Raw genomic sequence first — 20,215 nt, forward strand, 5'->3', positions numbered from 1 at the left:
ATGACCGCAGATGCTGACATTTCTCAATGTTGGAGAGGTCCGGATGGCTGTCGATTATGCTCGTGAACACGGAGTAAAAATCCGCCCATTTTGCGTAGCCTTCGCCAAACGTTGGCAGCTGCACAGGCGTCAACGACAACGGCAACGGCATTGGCCTCGGCCGCGGCTGCGTCTGATGACCACTACACTGGTGGGACACATCACCTTCCGCAAGCGTTGAGTGCGGCGCGAAATGCACATTGCGTTTGGCTATTTCCGCGCGCACACTAGCCTTGAGTTCTACGATTAATTCATCGAAACTCTCGCTCATTTCACTGCCAATTTCGTCGAAATCCAATTCCTCCAGTTCTGTATGCAGAACATTGAAGGCACTTTGCAGCTCATCAATCTGCTCCTGCTGCAACCTGCTGAACAACTCATTGGCTTTGCGCTTTAAAACGGTCACCCTGTTTTTGTCACTTTCAGCGGGCATAGCAACAAATCGCTTTAAATTCGGTGCAGCGGGAAGATGAGCACAAAATAAATGCCGAAAATGCAAGCGGAGTCAATGCACTTAATATATATGTAGCAATGTATGTATGTATATAATACTAGTTCGATTGTCCAACCGATTGCTTTTTTAATATATTTATCTAAACGGGATATGTGCATTAATTAATGCATGCAAATTAACATTATCACGTCGGGGTCACCAATGTTTAGCTATTGAGCTTTTTCAATAGCTGTTGCGAGAAATAAATAGCCGAAGAAAGTTTTGTATTTTTTCCGATACTGTTTATTTTGTTAATTATACTGGCAGCTAGGGCCGACCAAGAGCTATAACGAATTCACAAGAAAAACGAAGAAGTGACAATTGGCGGGACAGACAGCCGAATGCTGCGCCTAAGCTTAATGTAGGTAGATAACAAAGAGAAGAAGGAATGTGGGCCGTACAGATAGATTCGTGCGAGAACAGCGGTTTGCACTATGGGCATCGCAACTGCTACCACTGACTACTTCGGCTTACAAATTAAGAGTATAAGATTAGTCTACTGCACAGTTTTGGCGGCTGCATGACCCAACCGATAGAAATAAGGAGATCTTAAAAACTCAAGCTTTATCATTACACAATTTGGTTTTTGAGAAAAAGAAGAAGAAGGAAAATTGTAAACATGTACATTCAAGATACGCTCTGGTCAGGGCCTTTTTAAAGACCACATTAAGCTATTCTCCGGTAAAGACAGGGTATGGTAGTCCAATTTAATTGTTATTTAATTCTACGTCTTTTAGGATTCAATAGATAAAATGTATTTCTTTTATTGTTTTTTTTTAAGCTTACCATTACTTTTGTTGGCAACTCATTTTCATATAAATTCATGCCGTATATATATTGGGCCAAAAGTAGAATTTGCGAATAGAGAACCACGAAAAAACTGGAACGCATCATGGAACGACGTTGGTTTGGTATCATCCATAAAATGTTTGCCCAAATTAATAAAACAAAGGTTAACCAACTGTGATAAACAATTGACCATATCTGCCATTGGAAAAATACATTTTAGTAGTGATAGTTATACCCGTTACTCGTAGAGTAAAAGGGTATACTAGATTCGTTTAAAAGTATGTAACAGGCAGAAGGAAGCGCTTCCGACCATATAAAGTATATATATTCTTGATCAGGATCAATAGCCGAGTCGATCTGGCCATGTCCGTCTGTCCGTCCGTCCGTCTGTCTGTCCGTCGAGATCTCAGAAACTACAAAAGGTAGAAAGTTTGTCGATTCATGTTGCCACGCCCACTTTAACGCCCACAAACCGCCCAAAGCTGTCACGCCCACACTTTTGAAAAATGTTTTGATATTTTTTCATTTTTCCATCCATTTGCCGAAAAACTTTTTGCCACGCCCACTCTAACGCATTTCGTATTTCCACTAGCTGAGTAACGGGTAGCAGATAGTCGGGGAACTCGACTATAGCGTTCTCTCTTGTTTTGAATTATAATTTAAACAAGAGAGAACGCTAAAGTCGAATACCCCGACTACCCGTTACATACTTTTCAACGAAGCTAGTATACCTTTTACCCTACGAGTATGGGTATAATTATATTATTACATAGGTATATGATTTAATATAAAGGTTTTAGGAAAATATATTATATGTATTACAACGGTACAAGCTACATATTTAATATTTTCAATTAAATTAAAAATTAAAATTTAACGCAACTTTTTTTATTAGATGAATCGAAAAAGAAGATTTACAAACACAAATAACTTTAGACATTATCTTGCTACAATCAGTAGTTAATTTTCGCAGTAGTTTTGTTGCTACCTTGGAAAGGCAGAAAACATAAACACTTTTTTATATTACCAAAATCAGTCTTAGCGCGGTACAAACCGCGGACGTTATAGCAACAGATGTCGTCCACATTATATAGACGGTCACTGTAATATAACAATACATATTATAGCAACGGAGGAAATTTCCGAGGAGGCAATATAGAGGCAACCCAAGGCACCTCTGATTATCAGACTGTTTTGATATTTTTTTTATTAGTCTTGTGTATTTCTATCAATGTAACAAAAAGACATTTGGTCACGTCCACAAACTGCCCAAAAACGTATAGCTCTCACATTTACTAGCCAAATAACGGATATCTGATAGTCGGAAAACTCGACTATACCATTCTCTCTTGTTTTATTATTTTTTTCCTAATTTCTATCAAAATGATAGAAAAATGTTGAAACTTCTCGTTAACACTTCCTCTATCTAAGTAACAGGTATTTCATAATCGGGAAACTCGACTATAACGTTCCCTCTTGTTTGCTTTTTTAAGTGCAAAGTTCCTGCTTCCCCAGGTACTACTGATCCGGTGGCCAGTCCCGCCAGATGGCTAGGTGTTAGATTCTTATCGTACATGTACTCAAGGTAGCTAACGGCTGCGTCTTTTATGCAACCGCAGAGCGAAACAATAACTCGTTGAGCCCATGTCTGATCTAACCGGTCTCGCCGGTACCATGCCTGCTCGACTCTTTTGGACGCTCCGGACAACCGCCCAGTTTACGATGTTAGGATACGCCTCGTCTGTTCAAGCACTATCGGACTCGCCTTGCCAACGCCAGTATCTGGTCTCGATTACTGTTGTAGCAAGGCGTCTCAACCTAGCCATGACCTAAGCTACCTATCTCTCAATTCGGTAACTTGTTGAGTTTCACGGCTGTGGCTCCCTTGCTTACGTTGCTTCGCGCTGTTTATTTGGATTCTGGTTCTCCTCGACTGTCCCGCTTTTAGCGCTAGACCTACTTGAAAGGCCTCCCCTAACCGTTGTTCCTTGATGACTCCAGAATCCAAAGTCGACGGGTTTAAAGTTTGCCTGGTCCAAAGTCCAGTTTGATACACTTTCTGTTCTTCTGTGGTCTTGTTCTATTTCGTTCCGTCTCGCACCCGCTCTCCACATTCTTTTCTTCCAGGCTCTCGTTTTCCAATTGATCTCCAGACTCTGTTCTGCAGAAATCATTTCCTGTTTATAAACACTCCACTCCAATTTTTTTATGTAATTGCTTTATTTGTATTTATACCCGTTACTCGTAGAGTATTTTTGTTTTTTTTTAATTCCTTGCTATTCCTCTCGGGAACTTAGGGCTTCTACGAGAGCCTTCCATCTAACTCTGTTTTGTGCTGTCTGTTTAGCATTTTCCCATGTGATGTTTATTTGGGTAAGTTCTTGTTGAGCGGTTCTTCTCCATGTTGCTCTTGGCCTTCTTACCCTCCTGCTTTCTTGGGGGTTCCAGTCCAGTGCCATCCTTACTATGCTACTAGGGTTTCTCCTGAGAGCGTGTCCTATCCATTTCTTCTTCCTTATTTTGGTGTGTATCGGGGGGTCGCCCGTAACGCGCAACAGCTCTGTGTTGGCTATTCTGTTTGGCCAGAATACCCCACATATGATTCTCAGGCATTTATTGCTGAAAACCTGCAGCTTTTACGTTATTTTCAGCGTTGCGAGCCATGTCTCACTTCCGTATAGCAGTATGGATTTCACACACGCATTGTAGATCCGGAGCTTTGTTCGTCGGCTGATTTGTCGGTCTCTCCATATGCGGTTTAGTCTCCCAAATGCTGAGCGGGCTTTGCCAAGACGACTCGAGACATCATCATCCACTCTTCCACTGTTGGATATGATGGTGCCAAGGTATAGGAAGCTGGTGACGAACTTGATTGGGTTCCCATGTATGTTGATGTTTCCTTGGTTGGAGTGGTTGAAGCGCATAGCTTTTGTTTTTGCTATGTTTATCTCGAGTCCTACGCTGCTGGCTATCCTGACGAGGTTGTCACTTTTCCTCTGTATGTCGCCGAGCCTGTGAGAGATAAGACAGATGTCGTCTGCATAGTCCAAGTCCTCAAGGTGTCTGGTGAGGCTCCACGTAATTCCGAGCTTGGACGAGCATACTTTGCTCATTAACTCGTCGACCACGATGTTGAAGAGTAGAGGTGATAGCGGGCATCCTTGCCGAATTCCGGTGTCCGTCTGGAAAGGTGCACTTGTTTTCCCGTTGTGCAGTACCGCCAGGTTGGCATCGTCATACATCGATTTGATGATAGCGATGAGATTAGCAGGTACTCCCCTCCTTGCAACTGAGCTGCCTTTGCTGCCCTTTCAACTGAGTCGAATGCCTTTTTGAAGTCGATGAACAGGAGGTAAAGCGGGCCCTTCATTCCACAGCTTGTTCGGTAATTATACGTAGTGTGTTTGCCTGGTCTACGCAATACCTGTGTGGTCTGAAGCCTGCCTGTTCGTCTCGGATTGTTTGCTCAATTTTTTCCTAGAGGCGTTCTTTCATTAGTGTAGCTCGGATTTTAAAGATATTGTTGAGCAGTGTTATCCCTCTCCAGTTGTTGCAGTCGCTAAGGTCGCCTATTTTGGGAAACTTCATGATGATTCCACTTTTCCAGGAGTCAGGCACAGTCTCGCCTTTCCAGGCGAGGTTCCAGTCTGCTCTTCCGCGTTGTTGCAGCCCAATTACTTGCTCAGCTGTGGTCCTTAGCTGTCTGCAGGTGTGCTCCCATGGGTGGTCTTCTAGGGGGATCAGCTGTTCCCGCAATGTGGACGTCATTCTCGTCTTCATAGTGGAGTCGCTAAGGAGGTGCTGGTTCAGAGGGGGCGCTCGTCGGTGCTGGCTGTTATCAGCGTTCCTTGAGTAGTTGCGGTTCAACTTTATTTCAAGTTCTCCAATGACTAACTCATGATCACTGTTTATAGATGCTCCCGTTTTGTTCCGTACGTCCAGTAGTGAGTGTCTCCATTTCCTGCTAATGCAAATGTGGTCGATCTGGTTGCGCGTGTTTCCACTAGGAGATGTCCAGGAGTATTTGTGGACATCTTTGTGTGGGAATATTGTGCCGTCGATGACCAGTTGGAATAGCTGGCAGAAATCCACCAATATCTCCCCGTTGTCATTGCGAGTCCCAGTTCCGTGTTGGCCCATGACAGATTTTAGTCCGGTGTTGTTGGGGCCTACTTTCGCATTAAAGTCACCCATGAGGATGTTGATGTCTCCTTGCCGCGTCTTGTTCAGGGTTGCTGTGAGGGCAGTGTAGAAGTCGTCCTTGGTGTCATCGTTGGCGTCTTCCGTCGTTCCCAGGAGTGCAGTGTCTTTTTTATGCGTTTGGACACGTAAATCCCCACTCCGTATCTGCTGCCGTCACTGTTGCCACTATGTAGGACTAGATTCCTATTTGATGTTGTTGTTTCCCCACTGCCAGACCACCTCATCTCGCTGAATCCGGCTATTGCAATATGGAGTCTCTCCATCTCCGCCTCGAACTGTGCTAATATTCTTTAAATGAATGAAAAATGAAATTAATTTAAATTGAGATTAATTTTATACAGCCTTAGGGTTGGTTGTTCCTCAAGGGCGTTTTCCGTCTGTTAGTTTCTTACCTTACTATTTCGGTTTTGTTTTTGGTTACTAGTTATTAACCAGGTGGTAGTAACATCTATCTCCATTATTGTTCTGGTTAGCACGTCCTCTATTTTCTCCGCGGTAACCTCCTTGGCATTAATAATCATTATTATTATTATAGCCATTAGCCATTATCGGCCATTAGCTCTGATTTGGAAGTTTTCTCGGTTATTTTTCCTTCGATCGTGTAATAATGGAATAATACACAGCAGTTTACATATTTTTCAATCACACTATTTGTTGGGTCATGCAGCCGCCAAAACTGTGCAGTAGACTAATCTCATACTCTTAATATTGTAAGCCGAAGTAGTCAGTGGTAGCAGTTGCGATGCCCATAGTGCAAACCGCTGTTCTCGCACGAATCTATCTGTACGGCCCACATTCCTTCTTCTCTTTGTTATCTACCTACGTTAAGCTGGGGCGCTGCATTCGGCTGTCTGTCCCGCCAATTGTCACTTCTTCGATTTTCGGCAAAGACTCAACTTGTGCATTCGATATAGCTCTTGTTCGGCTCTAGCTGCCATAAACAATAAACAAAATAAACAGTATCGGAAAATAAACAAACTTTCTTCGGCTATTTATTATTCGCAACAGCTATTGAAAAAGCTCAATAGCTAAACATTGGTGACCCCGACGTGATCGTGTTAATTTGGATGCATTAATTAATGCACTTATCCCGTTTATAAATAAATATAAATATATTAAAAAGCAATCGGTTTGACAAGTGAGTGGTGATTTCGGTGATAGTGGCTGTGTTTAAGCGAGCTAGCATTACATATATACATACATACATTGCTACATATATCAAGTGCATTGACTCCGCTTGCATTTTCGGCATTTATTTTGTGCTCATCTTCCCGCTGCACCGAATTTAAAGCGATTTGTTGCTATGCCCGCTGAAAGTGACAAAAACAGGGTGACCGTTTTAAAGCGCAAAGCCAATGAGTTGTTCAGCAGGTTGCAGAGGCGACAAACGTCGCTGTCTATTGAGACGCGAAGCGGTTTCGACGAACACACTCTAACGGTGCGGCAGGAGCAGATTAATGAGCTGCAAAGTGCCTTCAATGTTCTGCATACAGAACTGGAGGAATTGGATTTCGACGAAATTGGCAGTGAAATGAGCGAGAGTTTCGATGAATTAATCGTAGAACTCAAGGCTAGTGTGCGCGCGGAAATAGCCAAACGCAATGTGCATTTCGCGCCGCACTCAACGCTTGCGGAAGGTGATGTGTCCCACCAGTGTAGTGGTCATCAGACGCAGCCGCGGCCGAGGCCAATGCCGTTGCCGTTGTCGTTGACGCCTGTGCAGCTGCCAACGTTTGGCGAAGGCTACGCAAATTGGGCGGATTTTTACTCCGTGTTCACGAGCATAATCGACAGCCATCCGGACCTCTCCAACATTGAGAAATGTCAGCATCTGCGGTCATGTTTAAGGGATTCGGCGCTGGAAACTATCCGATCATTGGAGATCTCAACCGGCAATTACGAAGCGGCTTTAGAGTTGCTTCAAAAAAGGTTTGATAATCGGCGTCTCGTTTTTCAGGCGCACATCACCGAGATTCTGGGTCTCAAGGTAGTACGGAATGTTTCAGTAGCATCGCTTCGGGAATTGTCGGAAAAGTTTAACGCTCACATTCGTGCGTTGAAGGGCTTGGGAACCACTGAGCAAATCGCTGGGTGCATCATAGTGCAAGTGCTGCTGCAAAAGCTGGATGCGGCGAGCCAAGCTAGGTGGGAGGAGCGCTTGGAGGATCCGGTATTTGTCAACCTTATTCCGTCGTGGGAATCGATGGCTGCATTCCTGGAGCAGCGATGTAGGACTTTGGAGGACGTGGATTGCGCAATGGCAACCTATGCGCCAGGCGTTCAGGTGGGCAGAAATCGTTCGACGCTAGTTGCTACCACCCAAAATTCTCTTGGTTGCATGCTTTGCCATAATACAGGGCATGCCATATATTATTGCCCGCAATTTAGAGACTTACTGCAACCGTTCTAGTGCAGAATCGGTCGGGACTGTTCGTTCCCTGCAGGGCCTTGTTAGATTCTGGCTCTCAACTGCACTTGGTCACCTCTCGGTTTGCAAATCAACTGCAACTTAAGAGGTCGAGGTCGTCTGGCTCTGTCACTGGAATCGGGGATTCCAATTTCGCGACTGATGGATTCTCGGTAGGAATTGCGATGCGGTCTGTCACTTCGAATTTCTCAATTCGCTCCCAATATCACGGATCGCCAGCCAAGCTTTAATGTGGACATAGGGGACTGGACGATTCCAGAAAACGTGCAGCTCGCCGACCCGGAATTAATAGGAGCTTGCCTGTTTTATGAGCTGGTCAGATAAAGTTGTTGCCAGGACTTCCGCTGCTTCAAAAAACTCGTCTGGGCTGGGTTGTGTCTGGAGGCTGCGCGCGCCCGTGCGGTAGCGCCTTAATAGCGTCACGCGTTCCTTCTCTAGCCAGCGAGGAAAACAGCATTGATGTTGGAATTGATTCGCTTCTGCAGCGCTTTTGGGAGGTAGAAAGTTGTCCCGGCCCAATAGTTCAAGCCACGAAGGAGGAGCTAGATTGCGAGGAACCCTTTGTTAAAAATTACACCCGATTGCCAGCTGGCGATTACTCGGTACGTTTGCCGCTAAAACTCCATTTGGATTCTTTAGGAGATTCCTATCCTCAGGCTGTGCGGAGATTCTTGTCGCTGGAAAGGAAGCTTACAAAGCACCCTGGCTTGAGGGTTAAATATGCTGCGTTCATGAAGGAATATCGACATCTGGGACATATGTCGCCTGTGCCTGCTTCCGAGGTCAGCTCGTGTCGATATTTTTTACCACATCACTGCCTCATGAAGGAGAATAGCTCTACCACCAAGCTTCGCGTTGACTTTGACGGATCAGCTGCCACTTCCACTGGTTACTCGCTTAACGATGTGTAAATGGCTGGCCCGGTCATCCAGCCCAAGCTATTTCACATCCTAATTCGATTTCGCTCACACCCAGTTGCCGTTACAGGAGACATATGTAAAATGTACCGATGTGTAAGGGTCTCGCAAGAAGATAGCTATTTGCAGTGCATTGTGTGGAGGGACTTCCCGATCGATGACTTCCAAGTATACAAACTCGACACAGTCAATTACGGCACCAAATCAGCCTCCTTCTTGTCCGTAAGGGCTATGCAGCAGTTATCAATCGATGAACAGGCAGCGTTTCCCATTGGATCAGAAATCCTTCGGCGCGATTTTTACGTGGATGATCTTATCTCCGGCTCCGGCACGGTAAATGATGCTATCAGCATAATGCAGCAGACGGCGGGCATTCTTGCGAAGGGCAAGTTCAAGCTAAGGAAATGGCGCTCTAACATTCCGCTTGTACTGGAGGGTGTGCCCGCCGAGGACAAGGAATCGTTCATGAAGTTTGAAGATGGTAGCGATTTGCAGCTCTGCAAGGAAAAGCTGTCCTGGGATGAAGACCTCACGGAAACTCATAACACGAAATGGCTTGATATATGTCGCAGTTTTGAAATAATAAGTCATGTTAGTTTCCTTCGGTTCGTGTTCAGCGCAGAGTCTGGTCTTGAGGTGCATGGTTTTTGTGATGCAAGCATTGATGCCTATGGAGCCTGCGTTTCTGTGGTTTCTAAAGGGAATCAAAGTTTTAGCCATTTAATTTGTTCGAAATCGCGCATAGCTCCTTTGAAGACCATAACAGTACCAAAGCTGGAGCTTTGTGGTGAGGATCTTCTGGCTAAAATCATGAGGGAAATAGTTGGCTTGAAAGTATTTAAAGGACGCTACTATTATTGGTGCGACTCGATGGTGGCACTTTCCTGGATCCGGGATGAGCTCGCCAGGTTCAACATATTTGTGGCAAATAGGGTTGCTGCCATTCAGGAACGGACAGGTGTTACGGCTTGGCGTTATGTTCCAACAGCGTTAAATCCGGCTGACATCTTATCCAGAGGATCCCTGCCGTCTGAGCTTAGCGAATCGTCACTCTGGGCGCATGGACCCGCCTATCTTACGGAGCCTGAAAGAGATTGGCCAACAGCTGTTTGTCCTGACAATCCGGTGCTTGAGCTTCGTCGAAGTGTGTTCATCGTAAAGTCGCCGTACGTGGATGTAATTGCTAGCTCCAAATTTGCAAATTCGTACCCCTCACTGCAACGAGTGTTTGCATACATTTACAAATTTTGTAATGGAATTCGTCATCCTGGGCTCACCGTCGCACACATTCAAGAGGGTACTCAGATGATGCTTCGTTTGGTGCATGCAGTCCCTAAAAACGCTGGGAAGAGTTTCCTCGTCTAGTCCCATATCCTCGCTTTCGCCGTTCCTGGATCAATTTGGACTTCTTAGAGTAGGCGGTCGCCCCCGGAATTCGTCATTGGACTTTGATGGCCGCCACCCGAAAATCCTTCCAAGGTCCCATCCGGTGACTCTGGTAATTATTTCGCATTACCATGAAAGCAATCTTCATGCCGGACCTCGAGCTCTTCTGGGTGCAATTCGATCCCAATATTGGCCTATTGGGGGGAGGAAGACGGTTACCAAGGCCGTGAACAGATGCATCAGATGTTTTCGGATTAAGCCGCGGCTGATAGAGCACATAACTCAAGAGGTTCATATGCACCCGGCGGAAGCCGAAGCAAATTTGGTCAGACAAAGCCACCAACTTTGTCGGCGCCAAGAATGAACTTCTGGAACTTCGAAGGTTATTTCTCAGCAGCGAGCATCAATGCTCCGTTCAGAATTTTTGCCTTTCGGAGACGATTGACTGGCGGTTCATCCCTCCACGGTCGCCCCATTTCGGACTTTGGGAAGCGGCGGTGAAAACGGCCAAACATCATTTCTACCGCGCTCCAAGGGGGGAGGATGTTGGGTCATGCAGCCGCCAAAACTGTGCAGTAGACTAATCTCATACTCGTAATATTGTACGACAAAGTAGTCAGTGGTAGCAGTTGCGATGCACATCGTGCAAACCGCTGTTCTCGCACGTAAATATCTGTACGGCGCTCATTCCTTGTTCTCTTTGTTATCTACCTACATTAAGCTTGGGCGCTGCATTCGGCTGTCTGTGCCGCCAATTGTCACTTCTTCGTTTTTCGGCATAGACTCAACTTGTGCATTCGATATAGCTCTTGATCGGCCCTAGCTGCCATAAACAATTAACAAAATAAACAGTATAGGAAAATAAACAAACTTTCTTCGGCTATTTATTATTCGCAACAGCTATTGAAAAAGCTCAATAGCTAAACAACAGTATTATTTTAATTGGCGCCCAAACGGAAAGTAACCCAGTTACTCTAACTCTTCGAGCTAACGCAAAGAGTCGCGGTACGGTTCAATAAAGTGAACAACAAAATCGACAAGTGAACAGTTACTCTATTATCTAACCGAAATTACTCTTCGAGCTAGCACAAAGAGTTGCTGTACAATTCAATACAGTGAACAACAAAACACAACAAGAGCAAATTTTGTGACAAAAAACAAAAACATTGCAAAAAATACACACTCACACAACAAACACAAAAAAATTAAGAACCCCAGCAAAGAGAGCTGAGCGAGTTAATAAAACAAATCAACAAATACGAGCGGCCGACGGAAAACAACATATCGCAGCGGTCATTTTTGTATATTTCAAACAAATACCAACACAAAGCGGACGACAGTAGTGGCGACGAACTAATAGCTTCATACATACTCGTAGAGCTGACTTTAGAGCAATCAAAAAAAATGAATACTTAACAGGTTGCCCAGATAAAGGCAAAGGTGAAGGCAGCCCTTGAGCAACAAACCCGCTTATTTGAGAAGAAGATAGCCTCTCTGACAAACCAGCTTAGTAAAACTAGAGTTTCTGCACCACAGATAGAAATTTTCCAAGAAGTTGAAATCGTGCCAGGGGCCCGCAGCGACGAGCCCCTAGATTTTGCAAAGTCCATCCCCGAGCTCGACGTAAAGATAGAAAATTATGTTTCGTGGAGGCAAGCCGCTTCTGCAGCCTATAAAGTCACATACGCAACTAAGCCACTGCTACAATATTTCGACGATGTCGAAAAAAACTCACACTATTGACAAATAAAACACTAATGACGCATGACTCCGTCGCAGCATCTATATTAAACGAAAAGTTTAGAAGCGACGCGCTTCACGTTTTCGTCTCAGGATTAAAAAAATCTCTGAAGTGGGCGGTCTTCCCGGCACAACCCATAGACCTCCCCTCAGCCTTAGCTCTACCCCAAGAGGCCAAATTAAGCAATGAGAGAGGCATCTTCGCAGCTAATTTTGCAAAACACCTTGAGGAAAAACCCCAGAAACAACATTCGCAAAAGTCTCAGAACTGGCGTCAGAACGCCCAACAGGCAAAGGAAGAGAATCCCTAAATCCAAAAGAATCAAAAAGGCAAAAATGACCAGCTAAACCCAAATAGCACAAAACAGCGCTTTAACAACCAAAAGTCCCAAGGGCGGGGTCCCGAGCCAATGGAGGTGGATCCCTCCTCGAGCTTCAGGCAACCCGCAGAGGGTTACAAGTTCATAAGCCGAACGGTTGCAGGGCGAATTATCAGACTTCTGATGGACCCAGGGGCCTGGATATTGATTTAAGGATACTAAATCATAAGACAACCGACGACAAATACCCTTTCCCATCCATTTCGACTATATTGTCAAATTTGGGCGAGGCTAGGTATTTCAGGGTTTCACCAAATCGAATTGGCTGAAAGAGACATGAAAAAGACAGCGTTCTCTTTCAAGAACGGGAAGTACGAGTTTTGTAGATTCCCCTTCGGTCTAAAAAATGCCCTATAACAATGATCTCGCGAACACTGCGAGGTAACGAGGTAAATTTTGCCACAAATGAGCGTGAGCTTTTCGCCAGTGCATGGGCACATAAGAACCTCAGAAAATACTTGTATGGTGTTCAGAATCTTAACATTCATTAACCAGCCATTAACCTTTTCGGTATCGGAAAAAAAACCCGAATGCCAAAATAAAGCGTTGGAAAGCCTTCATTGATGAGCACATCGCAAACATAATTTATAAACCCGGAAAAGAGAATTTAGTAGCAGACGCTCTGTCTCGCCAAAATGTCAATGCACTAGAGGACTCAGTAGACTCGGATGTTGCCACCATCCACAGCGAATAATATCTCACGTATACCATTGAAGCCACAGACAAACCGGTGAATTGCTTCCGGAACCAAATTATTCTGGAAGAAGGAACCAACAGAAGACGCTTATTTTGCTTAAGACAAAAACTCATTTTTCTGATCCCAGCACATTATTGCAAAGCATTAAAGATGCAGTAAATGCTGACGTAACCGACGCAATTCATTGCGAACTACCAATACTGGCTTTCATCCAACACGGACTGGTTGAGGCATTCCCTTTTACCACCTTTAGATATTGCAAGAACTTGGTTACAGACATTGTAAACCCAACGGAGCAGAGGGAAATTGCGACAGCCGAACATAATCGCGCGCATAGAGCAGCGCAAGAAAACGCGAAACAAATACATACATCGCTGCAAACTCTAGAATTGGTGCTATGAGTAAACGTGATCGGCACCCAAAAAAACAGGAAATAGGGAAAAACCCGATACCATCGTTTGCCGAAGAATTGTTGCATATAGATGTTTACTCCACTGCCGGTAAATATTTTCTAACCTGCACATAAGTTTTTTAAGTTTGCGGTAGTACAGTCTATACGGTCTCGCGCAATTGTGGATATAAGGGCTCAACTTTTGAACATGTTCCCGAACAAAGGCAATTTACTGTGACAACAAGAAATTCTTGAACTCAGAAACCAATAAAACAATGCTCAGCTATAGCTTTGGCATCGTGATTTCAAACGCCCCAACCTTGCATAGTTCCTCTAATGGACAAGTCGAACGGTTCCATGACACTCATGGGGATATAGCGCGCTCTTATAAGTTGGAAACACAGGTAGAGGACACTGTCGAAAATATTCTCCTTGCAACCATAAAGTACAACTGGTCAATCCATTCGGTGACAAACGAGAGACCCATAGACGTAATTCACGCAGGCAGTACAGTGCAGATCAAAGAAAAAATCGCATCAGCACAGCAAAAAACACTTGACCAAATGAATAAAAAAGGGTCTATAAGTCGTATTTGGTAGTCGATCGGGTTTGGATAAAAAAAAATAAGAGATTAGGAGATTATTCGCAGAAGCTATAGTGGAAGCAGACCTAGTCTCTTATTAAAGGGAGGGTGGTCCACAAGGACAATCTTAAGTAGGTTTTTGACATTTGAAAATCATGACAATTATTTTTAACTATTTACATGTTTTTAGGTTAAGATATCTTTTGAGTTTAATAATAGCAACCATGACCGTGACCGAAGCGTCATTGAGACTCAACGACTACTCCCACGCGGATTACATACCTATAGTTTACGGACACCCAACAATCTGGGACTCATACACTTACTTGGGACACACGACGAATTTGACATCTTTTGAAACTTAATAGACAAACTACACAAAGACCACATGAAACAGGTACTGAAAACGGACGTACAGTTATTTTTCAAGTATATTTGGTTTTTATTTATAACGTGTACTTCCTCGATATCTTCTCATTTTATGACTGACACTTAGCGTGGCCTGCAGGCCGATCGCTCGTGACAGCATAGTGCTGACACTAGCAAAATCTGCAATATGTATATATGAAGTTCATATTCGATAACCAATGGGAGTCAAGTGCGACCCCTAAAGGCGTACATATATTTAGGATTAGCATATTTAGGATTGGGATGGACTTAAGGATCTAGGGTGGTCTTAAGTTTACTTATTGGTTGTCTTATTATTATGATTCATATTATAATTATTGTTAATATTATTATTATTATTATTATTATTATGTTCGTATATACTACATCTCCCTCCTTTTGAAAAATAACGTAATAATATGAAGTTATTTTCAAGTATATACAGCTGCAGTCAAAATAATAGTAGTGCCCACAGAGGTTTTCAAACAATCCAAAAAAACACCTTTCAAAACGTGTTCAGAAATTTTTTTTTAATTTTCAATGAAAGTTAACTCATAGTAGGTGATAATAATGAAAATTGACTTTGAAAAATGACTTTTCAGAAAGAAATGAAAATGTTAAAATGGACCTAAATTTGATCGGTCAAAATAATAGTAGTGCATTTTTTCAAACAGCATCACAGCCAAATAAAACATTTTAAGTTTAAATGATAAAAACTATGTAATAGCCCTATATTTAATGTTTATTTTAGTATTTTGTTGAATAGCCTTTGTTGGCTATAACAGACGCACAGCGCTTATGCCTGGAATCAACTAAATTCTGGCATCTTTGCACAGGAACAGAGTCCCATGACCTTTGTACAGCTTTCCAGAGTTTAAAGCTATTACTCGGTTTTATTTCTGAGATTGCTCTCTTAACGTCACACCACAAATTCTCACTTGGATTGAGATCGGGTGACTCTGCGGGCCACTGTATGACTTCGACTTGATGGGCTGCAAACCACTCTTTGGCGAGTTTACTTGTATGTATTGGATCAATGTCCTGATGAAAAGTCCAAACAAGTGGCATGTCCTCGAAGGCATATAGGAGCATCATCTCGTTTAAAATTTTTACATATAAATAACGATCCATGATGTATTTTACCCAATACACTGGCCCAACTCCATAATACGAAAAACTCGCCCAAATCATAATCGCTGAACCACCGTGCTTAACCGTTTTTAATGTATATTTCGGGAAAAAGTCAGATAAGGGTGGTCGTCTAACAAACTCCCGAGAGCCATGGCCTCCAAACAAAACTATCTTGGACTCATCCGACCACAAAATATTCCTCCACTTCTCCAAAGGCCAATTCAAGTGCTTTCTTGCAAACTTCAAACGGAATGTTGCATAACTTGCTGCATGTTTTTTTGTTAGTAACGGCACTTTTCGTGGACTTCTTGAAATGAGGTTTTCATCTCCGAGACATCTTATTGTTTCCAAACTAAAATTAATTTTACAAGATTTTTTTTAGGGCTGCAGTGGACCCGAAAGGATTGCTTCTTGCCTGTCTTGTTAAGCGATCTACTGACCTTTTGGTCAATAACTTGAACCGACCACGAGTTTCATTTGTTGGTTCATATTTGATTGCATTTCTAATCATTGTAGAAGAGCATCCGATAATATTTTGCACCCTGACATAAGTCTTTCCAGAAAAAATCAGTTTTTTAATGAGTTACCGCCTCTCGGCATTACAGTGTTTGTCACGCCCCATATATTCTGTACCTAATTTCAAAGAAGAGTCTAAAAATGATAGAAACTGTTAAAAAAAACACGCAAGAGTATTGTAAAATACCACAAACCTGGCTAAAAAGCGATTAAATTTAATTATTCTTGTCAATTTAGCTGGCACTACTATTATTTTGACTGGGTCAAACAAGTGCATCCTTGCAATTAAAGCCGAAAAAGAATGTAAAACGAAGAGAGAACCGAAAATAACTTTACGTTCTTAGAGAGCAAAGAATTAACGTCACTTGTGTGAAAAAATTATTTGAATATGTGAAGGCATAGAGGAAATAATGAGAAATAACGTGTTGCTTCACCGACACTACTATTATTTTGACCGCAACTGTACATATGTATATAATAAAATATATATATATATTTTTTTTATATATTTGTATTTATGATATATATTTTTGTTTTTTTTTTATATTTTTTTTTTTGTATGTATATAAGTATTTGAAATAAATGAGTGAAGAAATATTAAAAAATATTTCTTTAGATTGTATTTGAAAAGTAAAAGTTTTGTATTTTAATGTTTTTATTAGTTTTTATACCCGTTACTCGTAGAGTAAAAGGGTATACTAGATTCGTTGAAAAGTATGTAACAGGCAGAAGGAAGCGTTTCCGACCATATAAAGTATATATATTCTTGATCAGGATCAGTGGCCCAGTCGATCTGGCCATGTCCGTCTGTCCGTCCGTCTGTCCGTCTGTCCGTCCGTCTGTCCGTCCGTCTGTCCGTCTGTCCGTATGAACGTCGAGGAACTACAAAAGCTAGAAAGTTGAGATTAAACATACAGACTCCAGAGACATAGACGCAGCGCAAGTTTGTTGATTCATGTTGCCACGCCCACTCTAACGCCCACAAACCGCATAAAACTGTCACGCCCACACTTTTGAAAAATGTTTTGATATTTTTTCATTTTTGTATTAGTCTTGTAAATTTCTATCGATTTGCCTAAAAACTTTTTGCCACGCCCACTCTAACGCCCACAAACCGCCCAAAACTGCCACGCCCACAATTTTGAAAAATGTTTTGATATTTTTTCATTTTTGTATTTGATTTGTAAATTTCTATCGATTTGCCAAACAACTTTTTGCCACGCCCACTCTAACGCCCTCAAACCGAAAAAAACTGTCAGTGTTGAAGACTCGCCTTCGCACTTCCACTAGCTGAGTAACGGGTATCAGATAGTCGGGGAACACGACTATAGCGTTCTCTCTTGTTTTTATTTGTGGTTGGCCATCCAAACAAAATGTATTAGGAATTAAAAATTTGTAACCTATCTTTATGGACTATCTGTTTTTTATTTTTATTTCCTATAATTGTAATGTTGTCATTATCTCCTATTTCTGAAACTAAATATGGTCCTAAAAAATTATTGTCAAGTTTATGACCCGTTTCGTTTTTAAGTAATATCTTATCTCCTATTTTTAATTCAAAATTACTAATATTTCTATCATATTTTATTTTTCTATCGGCTTTTGTCTTGTCTAACATATTTTTAGCTCTTCTATATGCTATTTCTAATCTTAGCTTAACTTTTTTTGAATAGTCATCCATGTTGTAAATAGGATCTATTCTGTCTATCCTGTTAAAATCTGTGAACTGTCTTGGTAATCTTCCAAATACTAATTCATATGGACAATATTCATGAACTACCGATGGTGTTGTGTTGAAACAATAAGTAAAATATTGTATCCATATATCCCAATCGGTTTTGTCAACAGATATACATATATGAGCGAACATACTCGTTGAATGTTCTGTGACTTCGTTCTATTATTCCTAATGTCTGGTGATGGTGTGCTGTTAAAGTAATGTTTTTTATCTTCATATATTTGCACAGGTCGTCTATAATTTGGTTTTTATATTCCGTTCCCCTGTCCGTTATGATTGTTTTCATTGGACCGTACTTTAGAATACAATTTTCGAATATAGCCTTAGCAACTGATCTTGCACTTTTATTTGGAATAGGTACCATTACCAAATATTTTGTTAAATCGCAAATGATAGTAACAGCATACTCATTTCCGCTTTCTGATCTTGGCAGTGGACCAATGGTATCTATCAAAACTAAATCAAAGGCGTACCTGTTATTGTCAAAGGTATTTTAGTATGTTTTGTTGTCTTTGCTTGTTGGAATTTTAAACATGTTTTAACATATTTACTTATTGCCTTTGTCATTTGTGGCCAATAATAATAGTTTTTTATTTTTTTCAGGGTTCTAGAAATTCTTGAATGGCCTTCTTCTGACGGATCATCATGATATTTAGACAGTATTGCTTTTATTTGAACCTTATCATTTTTATCTATCTTAGTCACCTTGTTTAATAGCGCTATTTTTAAATTTTTTAGTATTTTATTGCCCTTTTCTTTAAAATTCTTTATAGTGACAAATTCGAAGATTTGTTCACTTGGTGACAATTGTGTTTGAATGATGCTATTTATTCTTGCTTCTTCATTAAGCCTTTGAAAGAATTGATCTAAATCGATTATTTCATTAGAATAAAAATTAGTCATATCAAAACGTGTTATAATGTGTTTTCCTCTTTTTAACAAGCACCTATGTTTGTCTATTTTGAGTATAACATATTTTTTGGCATCAATGTTATTGATTACCTGATAGATATTGGGCATTTTTATATTTTCTTTCCTATTTGGTTCATGCATTTTTTCACCTGCGCAGGTATTTTTCTGTCTTGTTGTAGATCTTTTTGTGACCTTTAGTATTTGTCTATTCATTGCTTTAAGTTCTCCGACAAGTTCTCGGGACAAAGCGTCTGCAACATGATTATCTTTCCCCTCGAGGTATTCTACTGTGAATTTAAACTCATCCAAGTCTAGTCTCATTCTGGTTAATTTTGAACTGGGGTTTCTCATTGAAAAAAGATATGATAGTGGCCTATGGTCACTTTGTACTAAGAAATGCCTGCCATATACGTATGGTCTGAAGTGATTTATTGACCAGTGAATAGCTGCTAGCTCCTGCTCTGTAGTGGACTTATTACTTTCGCCTTTTGTAAAAATAATAGCAACTCTGTCAGCTCAACAAGAGGTGGAAGTTTTAACCAAGGTTTCATCCCGGCTGAGGCTGTCAGAAGCACTATCTCATACGCCGATGTTGTACGGCCCAAAGGTCCCCAATTTAGATCAGCTGAGACTCACCAACCCCACAGAGACCTAGACTCAACACAAGATTTGGGTCTTGGGAAAAAGTTTCTGGCCCTGGAAAGCGCCACCCGGGATATAAACTCGAGAATGGACAAAATGTTCAACCTAATAGAGGAGACCGTGGAATCTAACAAGGCTTTTAAAGAACTTGTCCAGATCCTTATATCACGGACATCAAAATGACTCAACCTATAATTAAAATCGGATTGTGGAATGCACGTGGACTAGCTAGGAACGCTGAGGAACTTAGGCTTTTCCTAAGCATGCAAGATATCGACATCATGTTTGCTACTGAAACACACGTGCGAGAAGGACAGCGCATCCTTTTACCTGGATACTCCACCTACCACGCCGTCCACCCCAGTGGAAACAGCAGAGGATCCACTGTTATAGTGCGATCCTCCTTGCAACATTGTCCCCAACCTTCAATCTCAACCAACGACCGGCAGGTAGCGAGTGTGCAGCTACAGACGTCAGAGGGAAAGGTTACATTAGCTTCGGTGTATCTCCCACCCAACGAGCGTTTGATAAAAGCGCATTTTGAAACCCTCTTTGTAACGCTAGGTGAAAAATTTATAGCAGGTGGAGACTACAATGCCAAACACGGTTGGTGGGGAAACTCAAGAGCCTGCGCAAGAGGCAAAATCATTCAGGAAGTAGTCGCGAACGGCCACTACCAAATTTTGGCAACAGGAGAGCCAACATTTTTCTCCTCCAACTCACAGATAGCTCCATCTGCATTAGATTTTTTTGTAACAAAAGGCTACTCTATGAACAGATTCAACATTCGAACTCTGCACGATCTGTCATCAGACCATATCCCTCTCCTGGCTGATCTATATG

At 42.0% G+C, this 20,215-nt stretch overlaps 1 protein-coding gene and 1 long non-coding RNA gene across 2 annotated transcripts in view; both read right to left on the reverse strand.

Moving 5' to 3' along the window:
- Nucleotides 1-20,215, reverse strand: part of LOC122621349 (piezo-type mechanosensitive ion channel component) — an 831,372-nt gene that overhangs the window by 675,227 nt on the left and 135,930 nt on the right. The gene's annotated exons all lie outside the window — the stretch shown is intronic.
- On the reverse strand, nucleotides 15,644-16,169 carry LOC122621352. Its single transcript, XR_006326210.1, has 2 exons — nucleotides 16,005-16,169; nucleotides 15,644-15,916 (listed from the first exon to the last, which is right to left on the reverse strand). It is a non-coding gene; the product is annotated as an uncharacterized LOC122621352 (long non-coding RNA).

The sequence above is a fragment of the Drosophila teissieri genome, chromosome 3R (genome assembly GCF_016746235.2).
Source record: "Drosophila teissieri strain GT53w chromosome 3R, Prin_Dtei_1.1, whole genome shotgun sequence".
NCBI lineage: Eukaryota > Metazoa > Arthropoda > Insecta > Diptera > Drosophilidae > Drosophila > Drosophila teissieri.